Consider the following 17,578-nt stretch of genomic DNA (forward strand, 5'->3'; position numbering starts at 1 on the left):
TCAGACATGTAACACAGTCGTATTTTGTCCCTTTTATTTATTTATTTGCTTTTGTGGCCACAGCCGTAGGCATTTTGCTGACCCAGGAACCTAGCACAATCAACTACCTTTCCAGGCCCATTTCCATTTGAATGGACCTTTCTGAATACAGGGGACTAAACAAAACTCCTCTTAAGACCTTGGTGGTTTTTTGGCAAACCAAAGAGACTAATACAAAGTGGCATAACGAAGTCCCTGCTCAATACTTTGCTGGAAGGTACAAGGGACCATCATTGGGCCTTCCATGAAAGGCAGAACAAAGTTCTGTCAACACAGGTGAGTGGTATTTTGCATCTTTGCAAAAATTAATCTATAATTAGTGCAGTAACCAAAGAATGAGATAATTTAGAGAAAATAATTTATCATACGAAAAATATTCTAAAAATAAAGTCATGTATAAGTTGGTTTTCTGTGGAAATCTCGTGTTTGTTCATGAAGAAGAATCATATAGTTCTTCAGTATTGCCTTATATCTCAGGTTAAAAGTCATATGCAGATGCCATTGCACGTGAAAAGTACCCGAGGTAGTAATTAAATATTATCCTAAGCAATGTGCACCTCCTTTCCAAAAGACAGGACTAGTCCAATTCTACACCAAAATGCAAATCCAAAGAATGAATTTCACTTACGTTCAGAAGACTTGCACAAGACCTAGTAATCACTTAAATCATACCTAAATCCTCAAAACAGGCACTTAACTCAACAAACTATGTGTAGGCTTTCTCCTGGCCTTTTGAACAAGAATGAATTAAACTTGAAATACATATGCTGTTATTTGGGATCTGTTTACTCAGAATAACATAAAGATTCAGATTAATTGATAAATTTTAATTTAATCTTGGAGGTAATATATTCCAGAAAATTATGTGACATCCAAATTTGTGTCAGAGCCAGGCTAAGTTTGAAGGTGATAAAAGATAATTCACAGGGGAAAAAAAAAACAACAAGAAAAAGAAACCAACAAGAAAACAAAACAACCCCGCCGAAACTCCCAAACAAGTTTAGGGACTACAAAAAGGGAACCTTGGCAAAAAAAAAAATTATAGGAGATAGTTATCATATCGACATATCAGTCATGGTGGTTTCAATTTTACTTTTCTGCAGTGCAAGTCCAGTGCCACTACTCTTCTCCATGTTTCAGTTGCCTGGTCTCAAAGCTACCAGACTGAGCAAGGACTTGATATAAAGCACAGAAATGTAAGCAGAGCTTTGAAACAGAACAAAATTTGAGAGCTTTGGAGCAAAATTTGGGGTTGCATAAAGTTATGAAAAATTCTGACTTTGTTTCCTCTAAATCTGTATGTTCCAGTAACTTAACATGAAGAGACAATACTAGTTTGTCCACGAGTTTGTTTGCCGCTGTGGCAAGGTGGACTGTAAGACACAAACATTACTTTCTCCTGAGTATCTTTCTATTATTTTCTCTGCTCATAAAATAAAGCTAACCTAAACTGAAAGCTTAAAGTTGCTCTTTAGTATAAAGAAATACAGCAATGTCATCTTTTTTGTAATATGATGATGATGTATAGGTATATGACTGCTTGCCTCTTCTCAAGGAGAATTTTGCTAAGAATTTAAAGATGCTGTGAAGGACAAGGAAAGCATTCCCCAAGCGTAACAGATACAAAAGTAAGGACCTGTATGCTCAGTAAAATGCCCGTTTGATTTCTGTACAATAATTAGCACGTGGATCAAATTCAACATTAAAGTGAGTTCTATTTATGCAAAGCTGGATTTAGGGGAGTACAATCCTGTGTTTTCCATGGCTGGCCAAATTACTGCATTTAGCTGAACAGCAAAATAGGGTGAGTAGGAAGAGGGAATAAAATGGTGAACTTGAGATATAAGAAGTGGTTAAGAATACAATATAATAAGTAATGTAAGCAAGCAATAAGTGTAGGTAAGGCTTCAGGAGTAGAAAAACATTTGTAGAAAAGATACAATGGTCTAGAATCAGGCTGACAGTTTTCTTTCAAAGGTTTTACTCCCTTAAGCTCCACAGAGCTTCACTCATCCCAATGGAGACTTTCATTCAGATAAATACACACAATATCTGAAAAACAGGGCAAATAGCAAAGAAGCCTAGAAGAAGAAAAGTCAAGAGCAAAAATAACTTTAAGAGTCTCAATACAGAAAAGCTCTACAGCCAAAAAGTTGTAATTCTTTAAACTGAAAAAAGTTCCCCCTCCTGCCATGACACAAAATGGAATAGCTGCTATTATAAAAACATATTTTATTCAGTTGAGTCATTCCAGTCAGAAAAACTATTTTTTAAAAATAAAATCAAGTTCTGTGAAAGATCTAGAACTTGTAAGAAGACATTCCAAACTATTTGAGGAGACAGGCACATAAGGGTAAAAGAAAACATTAATTTCCTGGCATTTGAGACTTTATGCACTTCTTTTTTTATCTCAATCATTGTATTATAGTTGTTTAATATTTAATATTGCAAATTATTTGACCTAGGTAGAAACAAGAAGTGAATTTTCTGCACAAAGCATTCAGAATGTCAGTCAAATTACAACTAATGGCAGTGCTGAGGTTTATTAAAACTCCTGTGGTTCACTTAGCCAAAGAGCTTTCTGGCACCACCAAGAATGACATACTAGCATCGCTGTTAACATTTTAAAAGATTAAATAAAAAGATACTTAGTATAAAACAACTGATGTATACAGAAAAAGGTTGAAATACTACCTCTGGTCTATAGATGAACAACCAAATTGCTGTCTATCATTTTATTGTCCTTTTCCATCAGACATCAGACATGCCACTAGTAATTTCAGTGCATCCCAGTTGAAGATAACTAGCCATATCTTATGTGATGGCTCTTACCATGCGTAGTATTTGCTTCCAACCAGATGTAAGGATTGTTGAAATGTAGTTGACCTGTAGTAGGTTGCTTAGCTGCACGTAGCCTGTCCCAGAAGCTGCCACTTGAACAGCACTTGAAATTCCAGCCTTCGCCTCAGAAATCATTCATTGTAAAGTCAACATATGCTGAACTCTTTGGAAAGCTAGATATCTCCTTTGCCTTAATCCTGCTACAGAATAACAGTATTACCAGCCAATTTTCTGACTTGTGTATATATATACTCCTGCACCCCAGACAGAGCCATGGAGGAAGGACTCTTCTGAGCTGAAAATTTTTCAAACTCTGTTTTTCCTTCCAAATGTTCTAGTATGATTAAAAAGAAACTTTATGAAACAGATTTATGCTGATGTAAAATCAGAGGCAGCATGGATTACGTGACCTTTTAGGAACTACTTTCCTCCTTTCCAAACCAGTAAAAGATTGAAAAATGGACGAGGTTGAAAATAAATATGGTCAGTGGCATTAAAATCGTAGGAGTTGAAACTTCAGCAGAAAGGTCTTCCAGAAGTACTGCAGCAGTTTGCCAAGGTCTCCCCCCGCTCCCAGATTCGATCACTTGCTGTGAAGTGTGGGCAGAGTTCAACACTGCAAAATAGGGGAATAAATGATAGAGTTAAACTGGGGGAAGTAAATCTCCTCTCCTTTGATACATCAAAAGTAGGTTGCCTTCCTCGCTGATCCTCAAAACATGACAGCATTTTACTCTGCCTGCCACCATCTACCTCTTATTTTACAGCTGAGGTGCACATACTTTGTTTAAAAGATACAGCAAAGCCAAGAACGGAGTTTAGACAGGACAACTACGAACACAAGTTTTCCTCTCAAGAAAAGAAGAAAAAAGAGTGTTGTCAGGGAGGAAAGGACTTGGCATGAAAGCTAAAACCCTTTCCCTAGTACGTGAAAGATACACATTGCAGACCATGCACTGGAAAAGTGTTCCCTGATAAAAAAAAAGATCCTTCTCTGTTGCTTTACAAGTTACATAGACCTGGGAAGCAACACGGGTATAGTAACCCCCTTGGATTTATTTTAACAGTTCATGCTATGATCAAGGTCTTACTACACAAGAGTGTTTAATGTGGCATCACTAGAGGCAGCGTAAACTTACAGAGGTTAATACAGCTTTTTTGTAAATTAAGTTTTTAAAAAAGAAAAAGCAAAAATGTGAAAAGTTCCCAGAATAATTTGCCTGCCAAGATCCACACAGACTCATTTTTTATGGACAAGTTACAACTCCTTTAAAATGTCTGTTTAATGGAAATAGAAATGTTGGTACAATTTAAAGCGAGTGAGTGCCATAAATAGAGAATTGAAAGGTTTTATAGTCCTTTCCAGGTGTTCTCTTCAGAATTGCTTTCCTTGGCAACTCTTCTTTGTAGTTTCCTGTAATGTTAATTAGCACCTCGGTCTGGGCTTTTGGGTATGTGAGCCTTTCGTCACCTTCAAGTTTTTTACAATTTGAGGATCATTGTCCTTTACTTGGCCAAAAGTGTATTTTTATACTGAGGGAAAGCAGAATGTTAGCAGCTGTTCTTCTTACAGCATCAGAGACTGGCTGGGGCTGGAGGGCACCTCTGGAGATCGTCTAGTCCAACCTCCTGCTCAGAGCAGGGGCCGCTGCAGCAGGTTACCCAGGACCGTATCCAGACGGCTTTTGAATATGTCCAAGGATGGAGACACCACAACCTCTCTGGGCAACCTCCTCCAGGGTTTGATCACCCTCACCATAAAATAGTTTTTTCTTATGTTTAAATGGAATTTCTTGCATTTCAGTTTGTGCTCCGTTCACTTTTTAACTCCAACAGGTGATAATGAAGGCTCTAAACTCCACAAAATGGAGTCTTGCATGAAAACATACGCAGGGGGTGAAGTATTGAAGGGCTGGTCACCCAGCAGAGCAGGATCCTCATCCTGCTGCTACATACAGCCCCTTGCTCTTTGTATAAGTAGTATGAAATTTTGCTAAACAAAACAGCATCAGAGATTTCTCTTTTCTTTTGGCCTGGATACCTAACAAATTGCCTCCCACCTTTATCCCGTTTTGGCATGTAAATGCAGTAGGGACACTGATCTGGAATACAGTCCAACATGACATGGCTGTGTGTCCGTAAGCAGGAGGACCTGCAACACGGAATTCAATATGGCCAAATAACATGGTGAACATAAATATCACTTGTCATCCGTAATGATACAAGGCACAACTCTCTAAACGTGTTTTCTTTTAAAAACTAGTGAAATGCATATTTCTTTGGTGAGTTGAAGCTCAGAAGTTAACCACAGAGTTATCGTTATTATTATTCTTACTTTAATATCCTTCCTGGACCTTCAGTAGAGAAGATACTACGTATTTAGGTTAACAGGTTGGACTCGATGATCTCAGAGGTCCTTTCCAACCTTAACGATTCTATGATTCTGTATTTCCTTTTTCATGAAGAAATTGCAACAGTCAAAAGAAAATCTTGCCCTGGGTGTTGTACTTAGCATTTGACAACACATGTAAAATCACAGCTGGATAGACTAAACCTCCTTATTTAATGATTACATATCTAAGAGATTTCTTTTACGTATTGGTTCAGTTAACATTCAGCAAACACTACGCTCATGGTATCCACACCTATATGCTGCTTTCTGACAAAAGAATATTAATAAGTAGTTATTCTATTAGAATGTTAGATAGGTATATCTACTCCAAGGACTCTTTTGTAAGATATGGATTTTGCTGGTCAGGCATAAATTTTGAACAGAGGCAGCCTCTTTTTCACAAACCAAGCTCTCAACTTTGTGCTAAATATATACATAGTTTTAAGATTAGACTTAAGATCCTCCTCCCTTGATATGTTTCACTCTTTTTAGCATCACGGCTAGTCTGTATCATTTCCTTATCCTAGAATTGCTCACTTGTTGTTTACATCTTTGCAATGCTGAAAGCAGAAAATAGACCAAAAGACTCATAGATGATGTTATTTAATTTTCAGGGTTACCATCAGTTTAAAAAAAGACCTAATGTATTTTTTACCTAATAATCTGTAATTTACATGACTTTTATAACTAGTACATGAGATTATAGAACAGAACATAAGTGATTTTTTCGGTGGGTGACATTTATATATTAAACAGAAAAGTATAACCATTTTAACTGCTTCTTTGTGCCTCCAGTCAGTTTCTGGTGTTCACAGAAACCTGTAATGTGGCAAAGAAGACAACAAAATTCCACAAAATCCAGAGTCATGGAAATTATCAGAAGGTCTTTTCGCTTTGTTTTTGAATTGAGTAGATTTGACATAAATGGTGTTACATTGATGTGATTAATTGAAACAGTCATTCGCCTAACTTTATGCTTATTTCTTTTTAAAAGAATAATCTACTTAAACTCCCTGGGACTGACCATATACATATCGCAGGGCAAAGCTACCTCCAATCCTGTGCACTAGGAATAGGGAAGGAGTAGGGAGAAACAAGCACAGGACAAATCTGTCCGTCAAGCACCTCTGTGAAACAACAGCATCCTACCTTCACAGCACAAATGAAAAGGCAAACAGACCTCACCTCTCCCACCACCTCTCCTCTTCCCTTTCTCAACTATTCACGTTTTTTCCTACTCAGGCATGAATTACACCATTAGAACAAGTCCCATTTGGATATATAAATTATAAACATGAAACGAATGCCGCAGTATGTCACAGTAATGTCTTATCTTCCTAGGAAACACCTATACACCTACACATGAATAAAGAGAGAAAGAGTTTAAAGAAAGAATAATAAATCCCAAACCAATTAGAAAGCATAATATGAAATTCTGATTAAGGGGAAGTTAATGGGAATTTAGGCACTGGCTTTGTTGGAGTTACTGTGGGGGCTTCTACGTTCAATCTTGTTGAACACAGGTGAAAATAAAATGCTTGAACTGTCAAACCCTTGAAATCCAGTATTTCTCTACTAGGAGGATGCATGGCCAAACTTACATCCACACCAGTTTATGGTATCCATGCTCCCATTTTCAACTTAGTCGCCTTTTGATCAGCAAATTTCTGGAGAGTCTTCCAGCTCCACGAACTATTAGCTTTATTCAAGATGTTATTTAATATGATCATTTTGCCTGGGGAGAGCAGCTTTGCCTCCTTCTCTCCAAGAGAGTGTCATTCTCTTAAACCTGCATACGTCACCTGCCATCCCTACCAAGCCGGTGTTCAGTATTGCACAAACATACAATAAAGGAGGCATTGAGCAATCTGAATTAAGACAACCCTTTTTTTTTTTTGCATTTTCTCAAAAACATGACAAAACTAATGGGACTGAAAAGTTCTTTATTGTGTGGTTAGCTATGCTTGTTCCTCAGACCTGCTATAGTCTAGGTTTTCTTGGTAAGAGCATAGGAGTTTGCCTCTGGCTTGTCTGTGACGCTGGCCAGATCCAGTGCAGTTCTAGAACTGTGTAGCTGGCGTACTGGTATCTGAGTGAATATACATAGATTTCAGGGACTTTTCCTGCTAAGCACAGCTATAAAAATGCACTTTGGGAATTAAGTTCTTTTCTTAGTCCTGGTTTTCAGGTCATTACCAACCAATCCTGTTTAGCTTCTCTGCATATTACTGGACACTACCCAGCTGTATGTAACACACAGTTTAAATAAACAATTACAGATATAAATTGAGTGTTTTCCTTTTGTAAGTTACACAGTATTTTCTCCTAAAAAATGAACTTGATCTGAGTGGAAAGAGAAAAGGCATTTTGAGGTAATTCCCCTGCCTGCAGTTACATTTCAGCACTTGAAAATTCAGCTACTGGTTGATTTTTATCCAAAAGAACACGTCATTTGCCAGAGGTGTTCGGTGGGTAGAGGCAGACTTCCATTATCTCTACGCTATTCACAGAACAAGCAACACAGTAAGCTTACTAACCCTGCACCGCCAATGTGTAACGTGCCCAGGGGTAAGGTGGGCTTCAGTTTCCAACCTCATTCAACCTTTTAGCCTTTCTGTTGAGACATCGCTAAGCCACGTTGGTAAAGCACACTGTTTGTGGGTGTGTCAAAAGAGCACTGATGTGGAACCACTAGTCTTTGTAGACAAACGATATTCTCATGTATCACACCCCTAGCATTAACTTCAGGACAATTTTTCTCTTCTTCCTTATTGACATCAGACATCCAGATCAGAAGTGAAGGAGGAGACATAATTCTCACAGGTGGTATAAGCTAGGAAGAGAACACCGACTGCAGTGCTTACACATTCGAGGAAGTTAACAATATCCCACTAACCACGGCAGAGAAAGACAAATGCCTCCTGTTTTTTCCTGTGTGAAGAACTGCAAAAGCTTTGGCCTTGTGTTCCACTAGATGCTGGCTCCAAAGCATCCGAAGACACCATCAATCTAAGCAAAATGAAACAAGCCTCTTCATCTAACCCCACCTCTTCTTTACAAGTATTCCTGTATGAAATCCTGCCCATCACGTGCACTCATTGCACCCTGAGGAAGACCTGCTGTCTGTGGAGTCTGTAGAATTTGTCCCCGTCTCATCTTCAGCGACACTGAGAAGAGTTGTTGCCTAAAGCTCCAGCCCACACGCAGGGAGCAGTGCCTAAACATTTTGGTATATTAAGCAATTAAAAAAAAAAGTCACTGAAAATACTGCATTTTCTGAATATGCATCATCCCAAACAATTAAAAAGAGGGAAGAGGAGGGCCACAGCTGCAGCGCACTGCTGTCCTGATGGCTAAGTGAAGCTCATTTACACCATCAATAATCTGAACTGACTGAAAGTGGGAATCTCAAAAGAAATTGAATGAAGGCTGCTAATTCTGAAAAACTCCGTTTACCTTAAGGCTTAATGTAGTTAAGTCTGTTTTAAAAGTGAAGTAAGCTAAACAAGAGAAAAAGGCCATTTAAACACCGAACACGTTGTCCACCAGGGAATTTAAAACAGTTTTATTAGAGTGGCAACTCCTCCCCCCCGAGTTTGTTGTATCCTGCTGCAAGGCGTCCCCACGTTTTCGCCCAGCCGGTACCGCTCGCGGCCTTCAGCCTGCCCCCGGCCAGGCCGCGCTCCCCACGCCGGCCCGGGACGACGCCCGCACCCGCGGGGCCGCCGGAGGGGGAGGCGCCCGGGGGCGCCACCGCCGCCGGGTTCCCTCTCGGCTTCTCGCAGCACCTCCCTCGCCTGCCTCCGCCCCCCGACCGCGTCCAGCCGCTGCCCCAGCTGCCGGGGCCGGCCGCCGCGCCTCCTGCGCCCAGTGCCGAGCGGGCAGGGCGGAGGTGCAGGGCGGGCGGCGCAGGACGGGACGGGACGGGACGGGACGGGACGGGCGGTCCCCCGGGGCCAGGTGAGCGGCTGCTCGGCTCTTGGGGGCAGAGGCGGCCGGAGGCGGCGGGCTCTCGAGGGCGGGGAGGGACCGGCAAGGCGGCGGGCTGCGAGGGTGGGAGTCGCCGTGCGCTGCCGAACTGAGGTGAGCGACCCTCCGGGGTGGGCGGCAGAGGTGCGCGGCGCTCTGGGGATGAGCTTTCCCGTCCCCGGAGGGACGACCAGGGTGAGGGGAGAAAGGTCCAGCGAGGCTGGCGGTGGCGGGCGGAGGAGGGCAGGTAGGGGAGCTTCCCCCTCCGCAGCCAAGCCCCGCGGCTCCCGCGTAGTCACGTCCCCCTCAGGGATCCCTGCCCTTGAATGGCACTCGTGGGTTTCGCCTGGTCGAGGGGAGCGCGGCCCGGGGGGCTGAGGGAAGATCCCGCCTGCGAGCGCCAAGCCTGCCGTGGGACCGGGGCGGGGGCCGCGCGCCGCCGGGGCCGTTGGTGGCCGTTGGTGGCCGTTGGGAGTCGCGGCCGGGCCGGTGCGGGGTGTGAGGCCACGGGAAGGGGCTGCGGGGGACGTTTCTGAGTTCGTCTTGAGGGGGACTGCTCTTCTTACCAGGTACATTTCTCGGTGCTGCTGGTGCAAAGGTTTCCTTCTGGTTTCCAGCCTTATTTTAAGCGCTTAATCATCAGTGATAAAAAATCAGTATTTAAATCGGCTTAAAAAGCGAATGATTTTGAGGGACACGTCAGTAGGGTTTGAATGCGGTTTACGATAAAGAGCTAGGGCAGCGGCCCGTTGGGACTGTATTTCTAGGCTGGATCAGGTTTTGCTCTCTCACACATTTTCTGTGGGAATGTGTGCTGAGAATATACTCGCTCAAAAGATTTTACTGATTGTTTCTCATACATTCTGCAAGGTAACCTGTATCACCAAAAGTAAAATGTCTTCAGAGTCACCTGTTGTGCACAATAAGTGTACTGAGGGTTGTTTTGTCTGTTTTTCGTCTTGTCCCTTTACATTGGCCAAGCGAGGACAGGTCAGTGTACTGGCTGCATTTATTTTTGCTTTGCCTTGCAAATATGTAGTTTTTTTCATTCATGGGTAGTATTTATAACGGTACTGAACTCTGTTGCTTTTACTGTGTGATTGTCTTGCATTGATTTATGTGGAAATGTTGAAGAGATGTTAGTAAACTAATTTACTAGCCTTCCAAAGGCATGCCTACCCAGCAAATAAAACGTGTGATTGTACAAGCCCGGGCTGGTTTTGACTTGCATGAAATCAGTTATAGTAATGCTGAAAACATGGTAGAATGAGCTTCAGCATGAGCCAAAATAGAGTTTACAACCTCAGGCATGAGATCTAAGTGTTACTTGGTCCCAAAGCAAACTATTTGGGTATTTAGCTCTGTCATTTGTGCTGAAAAGATAAAGCTGGCGTTATGCGTCTCCACTGAAAATATGTTTCTTCCTTTTGCTTGCGTAGGCTAACAGTGTACATCATCATCAGAAGAGAGCTGTGCAAGTTGGTATTCCTGTTCTTAAGCTTTAAGCTTATGGCTTTAGCCATTCCTTCCTAGGCTGGAAAGTAGACTTCTGTAACTGTTTGCATGGGGGAAACAAACAGGATTTGGTCCTCTGCCAGGTGACCAGAAAGGTGTTTGTTGAATTAAACTAAAGAACAGAAGACATGTCTTTGCTTAGGAGGGTCTCCAAGTACTTGTCTTCACTGAGGAAGCACACTTGTAACTTAGTGATAAAGACAATCTCTAAAGTGAAATGCCTTGAAAGAAGATGCAGGAAAGAAATTGTGTGTAAACAAAGTTTGCTCAGATGTGAATCGGGGCCACAAAATTTTCTACTTACACTGCAAGCTAGTATTATTTTATTTCTGCTGTGGCAGTCAGACACCAGGTGAACTAATGTTATTAGTATCTTTATTAATATTAATTAAGTATCTTAAGGTAATTCTATAGGTCAGATGGAGTTTGTGAGCACGTTTTTTCCCTTCAGTGCTTTCCAAATTTAATGTTAAACTTCTCTTTCTAATACATCAACAGAAAGTGGCTCAAATTAGAGCCAGCTGGAGAGAGATAAAGGGCTAAATTCCCATTCTCAAGTTAATTGCTCAATTTATACAGTTTTTGTGCTATGAATGCTTTTAGTCAGGTCTTCCACTAGTAACTGTAGAATGTTGGCAGACTGAGAAAGTTTCGGACTTCATGAGCGAATAACTTGTTAAATTTGGACAATTTTTAGTTCTTAATAGGTAATATGCCTTGGCAAACACAGTATAGCTTTAAAACTGATCACTACACTTGAGTTTGGAATTTTGTGTTTTCAGTGGAAGATTAGATTATTTGAAGGCCAAAATCAAGGTAGCTCATACAATTAATCTCGTTGATTTCAACGGAAGAATTGGTATGAATAAGGCATGCTATTTGGCCTGAAATATTAGCTTTCTGATAAATGGTAAGTTTAGTAGTATTATTCTATCTAGGTTCAATTAAAAGCTTTGCTCTTTTTTCAGATGCATGGATATAGAGAATATTAATTTGTTGCAGGACACTGGTAGGTACTACTCAGCCTGCGAACAAGAAGGGAGCAGAGTGAATAATTTCATTTTTATTAGATAGGTGCTCATGATTATGAGGGTCTTATTCTTTCCAATCATACGTTTCTGGTGGAATCACAATTTGGAAAGGGTCTATACTTGCTCTATGAAAAGATAGGCTTGTGTAACTATATGGCAATTAATAGGACTCAATTATTTGGGAGTCTTGCATTCCTTTTGTGCCAAAATATATTTGAAATTGATTGTTGTTCAGGGTGGACAAAGGATCCTTTGTAGTTGATGTTAAAGCAGCGACAAAAAAATGGATCTCAAACTCCTCCCTGCATGAGTCACATGGATTTGTGTCCAGCTGTGAGCTGAACATCTTGTATACCACAGGAGCTAAACCTGTGAGTGTTACTTACATCGACTTCAGGACAGTTTTATTGCAGGTAATATGTAGTGGAACTGATACAAGATTTTAGAAGTGTATTTGGCAGCTAAAGTCCCAGCCTCAGCATTTTCTGTTTTTCTTTTATCGATGAGCGCTGTAGCCCACAAATCTGATTATCGTTTGTGACAACAGCTGCTTTTCAGCTAGTGCCTTATTTATACAGTGATTTTGTTCTTCTGTTCTGGGTCCTCTTCTCTGGGCTACTGAAATACGGTGTTCTTAACATCTCAGAGTGAAACTGTAGTTTGTAACATGGTTTACTTATTTTCATTTGCTTTAAAAGAAAACTGTAGAATGTCAGTTATACTAGATGAGATAATATATGGAAAAGAAATAGTTTATAAAGTTCCGCAATCTACTTAAAATACTTCTTCACTCCATAGAATTTAGAATTTATCATATTATTTCTGTTTTCTGAGATTTGCATGACATCACTACCCCAGGTCATGCTTTAGTTGCCAAAAAAGAACAACCACTCACAAATTGAGCACTGTGTATGTTCTCATTTATGGTGTTCCTTAAGGGAATCATTGAAGAGTTAAGGCCTAAGAGACCCATCGGTAGGTTTGCCAGAAGTTGTCATGTTTGACAAGATGTGAATTTAGAAATGGTAGAACTAGCCATTTAGAAATGGTAGAACTAGCAAGAAAATGAGTAATGGGAGTATGCTGATTATGGAAACATTATTGTGCACATGTAACAAAAACCAACATCTTTTTACTGATGCTTTTAGTGTTTTAAATATTCTCTTAAAAATCCCTTTTATGTTCTTTAGAGAAAAAATTACTGTGGCTCTCTGCCTGGATTTATTAGACATCTGGGCATGCCCGATTTTGAAGGTTGCCAGATTCCACATTTAATTTCTGAGTTCCCAACCACACTTTGAGTATCTTTGTTTCTTTTGCACCAAATTAATTATGGACATAAGCTGACTGAATGAGTTTCTGATAATACTTGTCACTTAATGTTTTGAAGTCTGGGGGACTTTGTTCCATCATTACTTATTCATAGCATAGTTCAAGTATTCATATAACTTGGATTAAAAAGTGCTTTGTTTCCCCCCCCCGTGCCTATCTATGTTTCAGCAAGTCAGCGTTGTGGTTAGGGTGGTTTATTCATAAGAAGGCTAATCACTTTTTTTTTTACAGAGGTGTTGATGCTGAAAGAAGCCACGTGGAGTGTAGTTTTATTTTCTGAGCTGATATGTTCATGGGCGCTGCACGCAGAAATGGTGCTGGTTTAAAGAAATTATTCTGAAGTTGCTTTGAAGTCATCTCCTCTCTTGTGTGACCACTTTCAAGTATTTAACAGTGATTGCTATTGACTAACTTGTTTCAGTTGTATTAGTCTAATGTGGGCTCCAGCTGGAACTTTGCTTCCCCTTCTTTCCCTAACAACTGATGATGGGGCTTGTCCTGGCAATGGTGCCATCCCCTTTCCCCTGTGCTCTGTAGACTTACAGTGTACCCTAAGGAGAAGCAGTGCTAAAAGACACCCAGAATACTGTTCTGGTATAATCCCATTTCCTAGAATGTCTTAATATTTACCCTATGTGAAGACTGAGGTGCCAAAGTGACTGTATTTCCTTAGGCTGTATAGGGTAGCGATGCTATATTCCTAATGAGAGTTGTAGTGGGGCTCTGGAAGATGCTTGCTTCAGTGCATCCATCTTTCAAAACTGATAAGCTTTATTTCTTTGGTACTAACTATTAATTTTGGTCATTGGGCTGTTGATTAAAACATCCGAGAGATTGTTTAAAAGAAAAAAAAACAAACAAAAACCACCAAGTATTGTGCTTCTTAGCTTCCAGAGAAATTTTAACAAACAGCTCCAAGTGCAAGATCCAAGAGACCTGTTAAGTCCATAAAGTGAAGCTTAGGATGAAATCACAATATAATTTCTTTTTTAAGACTTTTGGGGGGAGGGTGGTGGTTGCTGCTGTTCAAGCCAAGAGAGCATGGAAAGGAGAGTGGGGAAGGGAAGTGTAAACTGAGCAGAAACAAATGTTTCTCTTCCTGCCTGCCCCCCCCCCCCCCCCCCGAAGTAAGATGAAGTAAACTTTCAGGTCTCATTTTTGAAAAGCAGGAAAGTTGAAAGCATGAGCTGAACAGTCTTCTTTCTGGCATGCCTGGCCCTCACTTGATTCCTTACAGCCTGCTTACATTGTTCACTGGTTTGAATATTCCAGTTTTAGAAAAGTCTTTGTCCTTCCCTCTTTCTCTCTGCATCAAATTCAAGTCCTGTTACTGAATATAAAGGTTTTGCAAAACTTTGTGTTCATCTACTTGTCTGTGCTTATGTCTTTGTACACCCTTCCTCATCCCTTTTTACATGGCTCAAGGTGCATGTCTAGCATTCCTTTAATCTTTTTCTATGTGCCAACTTAAATGTAGTCTTCGTTGTACTTTCAGTCTTCTACTCTGCAGAACACTTGTTATTTCCCCCTGCAGTGAAACCTATATACCTCCATACCCCAAAGTATTATTAATGAAAATGTAAACAACCTGTGTGTAGTTGAAGTAACCAGACCTGTGACAAACATAACTACTTTGATTACATCTCTGCTTCTTATGCTTTATCAGTACTTTGTAAACTCTTTGAAGTGGAAACCTGCTCAGGTAATGTCACTGAAGGGCTTTTCAGTTTGCTCTAGAAGATTTAATAGAGTGCATGGATAATACTGTTCTCTCAAGGGAATGCATAACGCAGAAGAGGATTTCCTGGGTAGTGTAGAACTTTTTTAAGAGCTAGAAAAAAGCCTCTTGCTCATCTTCCAGGTGACTGCTGGATATAAGGAGGTGAAACATTGCCAAATTGGATAAGAGGGAACAAAAACTTACTTGAAATTGCATGATATGCGATGGCACAAGTTACTGTAAGGAAGAATTAAGTACTAAAAGTGCTTTTTGGCACTGAGGTCTGTAATGGAGAGCCATCCAATAGCATATTACACTCATGAATCCACTTGCATAAACCTTAATGATTAAGCTTACACTTTTACACTAATTTAAGGGGAGATCTGTGACTTGAACTGAGGGCAGATCTTGGCTTACACAGCTTGGTGTTTGTAAAATTAAAAAAAAAAAAAAATCTTTCTAATACCAGTATCCTGCAGCAGTTGAAAGACTAAACAGAAGAATGGATTTCTTGGAGAATTTTTCCTCCTGTTTATTTCTGTTAAGAACACAACCAATGAGCTGTGAGTTTTGCAGAGGACTGGTGTCGGTAATTGTGGCTTGCTGCTTTCTGTAAGCCAACTTATTAAAAAATAAAATATTTAATATCTTTGAAAACCGTAAAGATTTATGTCAAGAGGACATGTTTGGAGGGTCCTTGAACTGGCTCTACACATTACCATTGCAGTCTTAGAAAAAGCTGGTCTTCTACATAAAGTGACTGAACTTTGTAGAACACAATGTGTCTGTTTTTACAGCCTTTGATAAACACTGGAGAAAATTAATGAAAACCAAGCTATTATCAGACAGTAATAATCCTATTACTGTCGTCTGGAAAAATGCATTTAAAAAACCCCATGGAACAACATTTTTAAATCAATGGTGCTACTTCTGCTGTTAAGTCAGTGGATACTGTATGTGCCAAAATTCACAGTGACATAAGACTTTCCAACATAAGCGTCCTCCCTCTTACATCTAACTTGCTTCAGCCAAAATTTAAAAATAACATTAAAACTACTACATTTTGGTTCCAGTCTGGAAGATATAAGGGGCTGATGGAAGAAGTCTACAATCTTATGTTTCTCAAAGTAATTAAAGGCATCAAGAAGTTCTCATACCTGGGCAGTATGATGTTTCTCTTGCTCTTTTCTGCCTTCTGTCACCTGATATAGATTTGAATAATGCAGACTGTCACAGCAAAAACAGCTAGAAACTTAGCATTCGTTATTACCCTCCTCCTCAGCAGTAAATTCTATAAATTTGGGAACTCTTTTTATTAAAATCCAAGATTTTAATAGGGGATGACTATGAAAGTAGACAGAATGAGCCCCAAAGGCTATGGATGAAATTAGTGTGACTTGAACAAAACAGCTTGAAGTGCAGCAGTAGACAGCATGGCTAGAAGTAAATGACTGATTGCGTTGGGTCATGATTTCCAACGTAAGTTTCTCTTACCAACAGTTTATGCGTTGGCAGTGACAACCTGCTCTGGCTAAAACTTGACATTGGCAGTGACAACCTGCCCTGACTAAAACTTGACATAAAAGTACTAATATTTTTTTAGATTTTAAAGACTGCCAGTAAATAGATATATTCAACAGGAATTGTAAAATTTGAATGTCTTTTTCAAAAAGTGATTTAACAAAGTACACTACAGCACAGAACAGCTGTATTTACATTTTGCACTTTCTTTGGCTTTAAGCCTATTGAAAACATATCTGCTGTAATACAAGGCAAGCAGTGGCTTAAGGTAAGCCCTGTATCTCTTGATGTGTCACCTGTGGGTGCATGCTTGGAAAGCAGTTCAGGTTTCTCACACTGCCCTTTGAGTGGAGCTGTACCATGCAGTGCCCCTTGAGGCTGGTTGCAGAGGCACAGACTCCATCTCCTCTGCCTTCCAGTTGTGTTCTTAACACAAGCCCAGTTTCCTGGGGCACCTGAAAGTCCTTTCACCGTGGATACCTGCGACTGACTAGCTAGCTGAAGGGCTTTGAAAACATCAACTTCAAACAATGTTACTTACCTTTCAGAGGTACAAAGCTGGGTACAGCAGAGTAAACATGGTGAAAGCGTTACAGGCCTTGGTTTTAACAATTTTCTTTGCCTGCTTTTGTAAGTTGCTGTCAGCTTACTGACCTTCATCCCTCTATTCTGCCCGTCCTTCTGCAACAGGCTGCGAGTCACAGTGTCTGTCTTGGTCAGCCTGTTAGATTTCAGTACCTTTGTCCTTCTTAGGCAGGTAAAACTCCCATTGTGTTGAAGAGCAATTCCATCAAAAAACTAGTAAAATAGCATGACATGAGCTCATTAATACTGATGATAAGAATAAAGACTCCTCTTTATGCCATTTTCCTGTCTTCATTTCCAGTAACCTCTTTAATTTCCAGAGAATGATATTAATGCAGAACTGCAACATGTATAACACAACATACAAAACAACCATCTAGTTTTTCAAAGTATGTTTGTTCATTTGCTTTAAGGAAAGTTCTATCAATTCTAGTTTCATTCATTCAGGTATGATATATTGTCTGAAACCCGGGTACCAATGCGACAAGATTGTCACCAGTCAAAATAGAGTACTCTTCACGGAGAGTGAACAGGAGGGAACAGGTTTGTGCCTCAGCCCTTACTTTCTGTTTTCTGAATCTCTGTTTTATCCAGTGACCATAAAGAAAAGTAATTGCTTATATTCTCTTCTAC

At 40.3% G+C, this 17,578-nt stretch overlaps 1 protein-coding gene across 4 annotated transcripts in view; it reads left to right on the forward strand.

Moving 5' to 3' along the window:
• Window positions 1-9,111: 9,111 nt before the first annotated feature.
• The window catches only part of ADGRG2 (adhesion G protein-coupled receptor G2), a 62,527-nt gene continuing 54,060 nt past the window's right edge, over window positions 9,112-17,578 (forward strand). For 3 of the 4 annotated variants that reach the window (XM_087758172.1, XM_087758174.1, XM_087758175.1), the window contains exon 1: window positions 9,112-9,232. The gene's annotated coding sequence lies outside the window, so the exon portion shown is untranslated. Of the gene's footprint in view, window positions 9,233-17,457; window positions 17,489-17,578 lie in introns of those variants that run through there. The other variant, XM_087758173.1, reaches the window with a different exon arrangement.

This window comes from Nipponia nippon, unplaced genomic scaffold (assembly GCF_047370975.1).
Source record: "Nipponia nippon isolate SJK-2023a ecotype South Korea unplaced genomic scaffold, ASM4737097v1 scaffold_2, whole genome shotgun sequence".
NCBI lineage: Eukaryota > Metazoa > Chordata > Aves > Pelecaniformes > Threskiornithidae > Nipponia > Nipponia nippon.